Source organism: Egretta garzetta, unplaced genomic scaffold (assembly GCF_000687185.1).
Source record: "Egretta garzetta isolate BGI_Z169 unplaced genomic scaffold, ASM68718v1 scaffold226, whole genome shotgun sequence".
Taxonomy (NCBI): domain Eukaryota; kingdom Metazoa; phylum Chordata; class Aves; order Pelecaniformes; family Ardeidae; genus Egretta; species Egretta garzetta.
Window position 1 is genome coordinate 390505 of NW_009260021.1, and position 8463 is coordinate 398967.

Genomic DNA, 8463 nt, shown 5'->3' on the forward strand with positions numbered 1-8463 from the left:
CCCCCAGTGAGCGGAGGCACCTTGAATTCAGCAGCATCCTGTGGATTCAGGGTTTGGGATTGTGGGCACTGTGGATGGGGGCTGCGAAGGGTAGCTTCTCACACCTCAAACCAGGAACTTTCCCCTCTGTGTATTTTGTGGAATACACTTAGAGATAGGGGAAAGTTAAAAGTGGGATAAAGTGTCTTGGGATTATAGAAACGAACAACACAAATGCCCCAAACTAAAAAATAGGGAAAAAAAGGGTGTGTGTGTGTGTAATAGAGAATGTTTGTAACATGGCAGCTTATTTTTAGCCTCAAAATTTTTTTTCACCTGCAAATGTTGTAACTTAAGAGAAAAAGATGATGAAAACGTGGGGACCCAAATTGCTCCTCCGCAGGCTGATGTGTAAATGATTAAAGCTGGGTATTGGACCTCACCAAAGTTCTGGCTGGGATGGATGGATGGGATAGATGGATGGGATGGATGGAATGGATGGATGGATGGATGGATGGATGGGATAGATGGGATGGATAGATGGATGGATGGATGGGATGGATGGATGGATAGATGGGATGGATGGATGGATGAATGATGGAGATTGTCTTGTTCACCAGGTAGTTGAAGCACCTTCTTTGAAAATGGCCTCTGGGCAAATTTGGTCACCATGAGCCTGTTTGATTGGTAGGGCTGGGCGAGGATGAAATCCAGTGTGTTTCTGTCTCACTCTTCTGGAAGCCTGATCCAACATGACTGCACGTTCATTGAAAAATTCCCAGTGACTTTTCAGCTCTCTTGGGCTACTGCTCTCTATCTCCAGAAGATGCCGTGACCCCAGCCATAGTCAAAGCCAAAGGTTCAGCACTTCAGGCCATCCTGGCCCACTAAGGACTTGCAGAGAAGCCAAGCACACAGAAACAAACTCTCTGTACCAATTTCTGTGCTTCTCCCCAGCCAAAATCCTGGTGGCAGTTTTACAAAACCTTATCTGATGCCAGCATGGGCAGACGTGGAATAAGCAGCCCTGTTAAAAATGCTTCTGGACATGAGCAAAGGCGAGCAGCCAGATGCAAATCCCAGCCAGGCTGTGTGCGGGCAGCTGTGCTCTGCACTGAAACCTCCGCCGCGGGCTGTAACTCCAGAAAATGCCCCGGTGAGCCTAGTGGGAGGGGTTGCCCACTCAACGTCCCCCAAGCCACAAGGACTGGGGGCTGTGGGTTTTGCTTGAAGGAGCCCCCGTGGCTTGTGCTTCCCTCCCAGCACTGGTACAACAAGGGCGAAGGCTCTGAACGTGTGGGAAGGCAATGCTGGAGGGGGTGGGTCTGGTGAGCCTTTACTTGTCGGAAGTACTTACCTTAAGTTTCTCCTCTGTCACATCACTATTTTCCCCATCTCCATCAGAAAGTGATCTCTCTAAGACCCTCTAGTGCTCCAGCACACTCAGCTGAAATTGCCCAAAGAATTCAAAATCTCTGGGGGAGGGCAGAGGCAGAGGCACGCTGCCTCGCACGCAGCCCGCACGCAGGCGTGCCTGCCTTGCCATCGCGTTAATCTTGTTTCCTTAGGAAACGAGCCTAAAAATAACCTGAATTTGATAACACGTTTGGAAGGCTACAAAAGCAAGGCTGCCCCAGGGGAATTAGTTGGAGGCTCCTCACCAAAAATGCTCTGCCCAGTGCCCTTGGCAATGTGGCATCCCTGCCCAGCGCGGGAGCTGCAAGGGTGGGGGGGTGGGGACCTGATTTGGGGGTCAGCAGGGTTATCCTGGAGGCTGAGCACCATGGTGCTGAGAGGGTCAGGGTGGGAGCCCAGGATGAGGATGGTGAGAGGGGGGCAGCAGGGCTGATGCTGGCGCTGAGGTCTTGGCAAGCTCTGGAGAAAACGTCATTTGGCCCGGCTGCCCACTGCGGGGCTCCAGCACGTAGCAAATACATCGAGGTGTGTATTTACCCCGTGTCTGTGCCGTTACATCCTGGGAAAGCGAGCTCAGTCGCTCTTCTCCGGCCTCCCTTTGGGCTGGGGCAAGGAATATTAGATGGAACATTCCTCTCCTGTTGGTGTTCAGATGCATTAGGCTCATTCTGCCCGCACATCCCTGTCCCCCATCACCTGAGCGACAGTTCAGCCCTCGGCGTTTCTCCCGCGCTCGCCTTGTGCGATGCAACACTTCCACGGACCTCCCCGTCTAAGGGACGATGCTGCAGCCATCCTTCGTCCTCCGCACCACCGAGACTCACGTTGGTGCAAATATTTTCATGAGCTGAGATGGAAAGCACCCAGGCCACACTGCTGACATGGCTGGAGGCAACTCGGAGCACAATCTCCAGAGAACAGGGAAGATGTTTGGCACCGCAGAAGCGATGAGAGGGTCTGGAAACTCGGAAGCATTTGCCAAGAGGTTTGACAAAGCAGCTTTTACAAGCTCTTCCAAAAAAGAACGAAACGTGAATTTGGGTCCCTCTCCGACTTCTGAAGACTTTTATCAGCCGCAGCAGTGGAACATGATTCATCCGCGTCCCAAGAGAAGGAAGGAATGGGCTTAATGCGTGCGGCTTTGTGTCCCCTCTGTTATTACCCCGAGCGCGGTCTGGTGATTGCAAGGAAGGCTCTGGCATTGCTTCCTGGCCGCTATTTCCAGCGCTTCGTCTTTCCTGAGCTTGGACACAATTCTCTCCGCCTCGTGGTGCCTCGACCTCCTCATCCGCAGACCGGGGGGTCCTGCCGCTCGCCAGTCGCCGTAAGCATTGCTAAAATCCCCCGTGGCGCCGCTCCCAAATTCTTTGCGAGGCCCTTACATATGTATTTTTAAGGGCTGAATGGGCTATAAACTGAAAATATGACACAAATTTTTCCATTGCCTGTTTTTTTTTTTTTTCTCAGCTACAAAAGAAAAAAGATGAGTTATGCGCCCTGCTCTGATGGTGAACTTGTGATACATGGTGTTGCGAGGATGTTGTCACAGCGAACCGATGCCGCTGCATCTGCTCGATCAGCCTCTTATCCGGAGATAACAAGGAGAAATGCGCCTTGAGGAAGGAATATTTATTAGAGGGAAAAATCCCATATTTCACGCAGGTCGGAAGGGTCCGGCACACGGAGGGTTCAGATTCCACCGTGCCGCTGTCAGGATGCGCGAAGGAGGGCTGGGTGCAGGAATCTCCCATCCTTGAGCAAAGCGGGGTTAGTCCCCCGAAGGCAGCAGAAGCCCCGAGCGCAGGACTCCCCTGGGGCATGGCGTTATTTTCCATACCTTCAGGGTCTTACGGCTTTTACCGCCGTCAGCCAGTGGGAAAAATTCCCTTTGCAGCCTCTCTGCTCCCGCCCGTACTTCCCGCTCCGTCTCCCTCCTCCCCACCTGCACTGCTCCCCTCGCCTCCCTCCGGCAGTGTTTCCTTCAGCTCTCCTCTTGCCATTCCCTCTCTGGGTGCTAATTAAAATCCCACCCTGAGGTTTTCGAGCGTCGGTGAGGGTAGCGGAGGGTCGAAGGGGCTCTCACCCCGAGTGATCCCACGCAGGCTCCTGCGTGCCCATAAATCCCCACCGGCATCCCCAAGGCATCACTTTGGCTCCCCTCCCTGCTCCGGCAGCCGTCCGGCTCTGCCAGTAGGCACAGACCACGTGAAGTTCAACAGAAGCAACCCATCCTTTGGTGGCTCTGCCGGTGACACCCCTCAGCGCACCCTGCTGAGGATCTGCTGGGTCTGAAGGAGCAGCCTGGAAACCACAGCCCTCACCGGCTTCTATAAAAAGGGGTTTAATCTGCTTCTGCTGGGGGGGAGCTGGGGTGGCTTGGCAGCCCTGGGAACGGGGCGGGTGAGCGGCTGCGTACGGCTGACCCCGGCTGCCGCGGTCCTGCTTGAGACTTCAGGCTGGCATTTCAATAATTTACTTATACATCTTATCTTCCCCACTTTTAGCAGCCTCTGCCAACTTGCACTACCGTCGTCGCGTCCTTCTCGTGACAGATAGGTTTGGACAAGGAAGGGAAAAGGCTGCGCTTAATGGTGCGCTTTAATTGGCTTCTCGTTACGGAAGCGTAAGCTGCCTCTGCAGCAAAGCGCAGTTAGAAATCAGTAGCAGGATGAGGGCTGGGCTGCAGCCTCCTCCCAAGGCCTGGGAGATGCCGAGGGGCAAGGCTTTGGTCCGGTGTCACCACTACAGGAGGATTTTCTAGGCTCCTCTCAGGCAGTGATGAAAACCGGCATCATCGCCGCTGACTTCAGGGATGATGATGATGATGGCAATAGCGTACCGGGGATCCGTTCCCGCCCTGTGCAATATTTGCTAACAGTAACAAGAACACGCGTATCCACTGATCTCATTTCACCATCTGGAGCTGGGAACTGGATGGCCACTTTGGAACTACGCATCCCTAAGGCAGAGATGTCTCACGCAGCCTTTTCTCCATGACCTCTTTCAAGCTGGCAAATTAAAACCATGACGTAGGACTGCGGATGCCCTTGCGTTTCAGAGCAAAGCCCAGCGGGGAAGGATGCTGGGGCAGGTTTGGAAATATTTCACCGTGTCTGCCGCACTCGGAGGGAAGGGGGGTTAGGAACAGCCTGGCCATCGGAGGAGCATCTTCCGAAAAGCAGCAGAGCACTGTCGAGCAAGGGGGACATTGGAACACTAAGCCTTCCCGATGTTTCTCTGCCTTGTACTCACTGTCATCACTCTGGAGGACTTTTCCCCCCCAAGTGAGAGCTCCAGGCCAAGTTCTGCCGGTACAAGCCGGTAACCCAGCCTGCTCGACCTCTTGCTGAAGCAGCCACCATGGCCTTCGCCTTATCACAATATTGCTCTCACATAGGAACTGGGGTATTCTCTGCAAAAGCAAACATCCTGCGTTTCTAGGGTGCGGATCATTTAGACAGCGAGCTGGAAACAGCCTGGGCTATAAAACTTTCCATGTAGGCTTAGATTTTCATACACAGAGGATGTATTTAGGTGCTATCCAGTAAGACCCAAGCTTGCATTGTACAATGGAGAGATGTGAGAAGAAGAAGAAGAAGAAGAAGGAGAAGGAGAAGGAGAAGGAGAAGGAGAAGGAGAAGGAGAAGGAGAAGAAGAAGGAGAAGGAGAAGGAGAAGGAGAAGGAGAAGGAGAAGAAAGAGAAGACCTAAAGTTTAAGGTGAGATGGATGGCAGGAGGAACCCATGTCAGCCTCGATGCAGACGGTCTGTTCCTCAGGCTCTGCCAACGCGGTGCCCCAGCATGAAGATGCCATCTGGCTCGGCAGAGCAGCCAGCCCAAGGCCGGTGCTGGTGCAAGCCGAGGGGGATAGGAGGATCTGCTTCAGCTCAGGCTGGGTTTAAAGCCAGCATTTCTGCAAACCCGACTGGCAGACTGCTGATTGCATCCCAGCTTGGGGCTGGGGCTGAAGCGGGGGTGGAACACGGGGTAAACCAGAAATGCCAGCCTGTCTGCTCTCCAAAACCTTGGAGCTGGGAGCACCCCAGTGGTGCCCTGGGACGGGGCAAGCTGTTGTGAATCTCGCTGTGCCATCAAAGCAGCCCACTGGCCCTGCACGCTGAGCAGCAAGTCACAGCAATAAACCCATAAAGCCCAGAGCAAGCTCTTGTCTCTGCCCTCCCCGTGCTCTCCTGCAACCGGAAGGGCTTTTGGCCTCAGAGATTTCCATGTCTCCCAGCTCAGACGAGTTTCGAGAGCTTCATTAATGCCACGAGTGAGAAAAAAGTCCTATGAGCTCAACGTGGTGTGAGGACACCTTGCAAATCGCAAAAGGACATTTTCAGAAGACTGCAAAGCTTGCTTTCGACCCGAGGTGCAAAGGAAACGGCTCAAACGCTCCTGACTGGGGAGAAGGGAGGGCCAAGCTGTTTCTGAGATTTGCATGGGAGTGCCTGAAAAACTCTTTCATCTGGGTGCTACAGCCTCTTGGAAATGGGGCTGCAGCGTCAAAGCCCATAGCTTTGGTTGGTCTCTGCTAGAAACACCATCTCTCAGGTGCCAACAGCAGTGCAGCCTTGTGGATCTGCCAGGAACGCAGGCTAGAAGAGTCCTCCAAGGTCATCAAGTCCCAGCCTGTGCTGTCATCCCAGCCTCATCATGCGAACAATCTCCTGATTCTATCGAATTCCATCTAGAAAGTGGCTGGGATTTTTACCACCACGACACTTACGAAAAGAGATCACACCCAGAGCCTTCTCATCTCCAGCCTAAGCGGGTGCGTGGCTTGTTCCTTCCACTTCTTCCCACGCCACCATCACCCTTTAGCTCAGACAGGTCTGGTCCCTCCCGCCCCTTCCCGAGCAGCCTGAAATGCGGAGAGGGACAGAGATTTGCCTGATTTGCCCCTGTCGTGGCAGGTCGAAGCCAAGGCAGGACTGAGACCCAAAGCGACCTACCAGCCATGGGCTAGCGCAGGCAAGGACTGGAGGTGGGTTAGAAATGTCAAGGGGCTCAGTTCCAGCCCTCTCAGCAATGCGGAGGGGATTTACTGGCCCCATTTTGCAGATGGAGAGACCGAGGCACAAGAGCATCGGTGTGACTTCGCCCCTCCTAGATATCATTTAATCTAATCAACCTGGTTATCCATACAATCCATCAGGAAAAGAAATCTTAATAGCTAGCTAAATGTGCTGAATTAATCGATATTTATTAGTACTCATATTTATCACCATCTTGCTGTGCTAGAACTATGAAAACGCAGGGAAAAAGAGTGACAGAGTGATGACCCCCCCTCCCAGTTCATAACTCACGTTGGGTCAAACCTTCATCTCTGCATCTCATACAAAGCTCCAGCCACCATGAAATCCAGGTGGGGACACGCACACAAAAAAAAATCCCCCCATAAACAGCACTGGGGCCAGCTGGGACCACGACTGCTCAACGGGTTTGCACCGCGCTGGCTCATCAGTGGAAGCATTAAAAGGACGAGCTTTAAGAAATGTGTTTTGTTGTTGGTTTTGATGTTGCCTTGGAAGGGGTTCCTCTACCTGAGGTCGCTTGGTATGCGCGAAACCCTGCATTGCAGGGCAAGGTCCATTAGGTGGGAAACCTGTTGGGTTTTTTTTTTTTTTCTTTATTTTCTTCTTTACCCCCTATTTTAAATTATTCTCCCAGCGCCACACAGCCCAAGACAGGGGAGAAACCCCAAATCCCCCAGCCCTTCCACCCCTGTGCCTCAGCCCCTGGACAACCCTTCCTCCTATGGGTTGCTGTGCTAATTTTCAATGTTAACGACTCGGTGCCGCTTGCAGCGCAGCCTGGCGTGGGCCACTGCAGCCGGAGCCTATTTATATAGCGCCCTAAAGGTCAAGGAAAAGAATGAACGTAATGCAGCCGTGACAGCACGGTCCATCATAGCGCAGTTACACCAGCGCCGGGGTCATGGGGAAATATGTGATGATGGGCAAAGCTCGGCGAAATGCTCCCTGATGTGGCCTGAGAAGCGGTGGGGCCCTTTAGAGCCCGGCCAGGCGGTGCCTGTATTGCCTGGGGTCAGCTTCTCGCTTTGCCTTCGGGCAGCTCGGGGTTTGGGGAGCTGGGGGTGGGCAGGGGACAGGGTCTGGGAGTGATGGGGACATTTTGCTCACCGTCCTCTTTGGGAGTGTTTATAGCTCTGGGGTGACCGTCGGCTGAAACAGCCCAAGGAGCCAGCTGGGGGTTGTTGCCTTTTTTTTTAATCTAGTGGCAGCTCTTTTTAATTGACCGGCGTCTTTCTAATTGAGGTGGGTGTCCATGACAGCAGGACTCGCCCACAGGACCCTCCTGGATGTTTCAGCCCCCCGGCAGTGCACAGAGGCTCTGCTGTCCACCACGAATCCCCAAGATGCACAGCTCACCCCCGGCAAAGCTCTGCAGGGAGCCAGGATGGGCCCAAAACATCAGCTTCCCTCCCCCGTGGAGCCCAACCATGGAGGAGCTGTGGTTGCTCTCCCACCCCGCGCACAAGCAGAGAGCAGAAGGGGATGAGAGCTCTGTCCCAGAAGTGGTTTCCACCCTGGAACCTCATAGCGTGCTCCAAAGGATGCATCTGGGGGCCTTGATTTCCATAGCACAGATCCCTTCTGCAAGCCTGGGCACAGGAGATGAGAAAGAACACAGAGCCTCGCCTCACCCACACCTGAGCTCTGTTTTAATTTGCCCTTTTCCCACCCAAACATTAGCTTACCCCCCCCCCCTTAGCAAAATCCCACTTCAGAGCTGTTTTTCAAGTGGATTTAACTAGAACTGGAAAAAAAACCCAACCCAAACCCCAACACGATCCACTGAAAACATGGAAGTGTTTGTTCCCCGGCATCTCCTGACCGCTTGCCGTTGTGTTTCCATAGAGAGCGCGGTGACAGCCATGGTCGTGCTGCCGCTGGAATAGGTGACGCAGACTTTGCCCTCGTGTTACCTGCTTGAAATGCTCAGCTGCCGGCCCTGCCATGCCTTTAGCTGAAATTATTGCCAGCAAAAATGCCATGGCAATGCTAGGCAACCTGCGGCGCCGGAAAAATCCGCTACCCATAA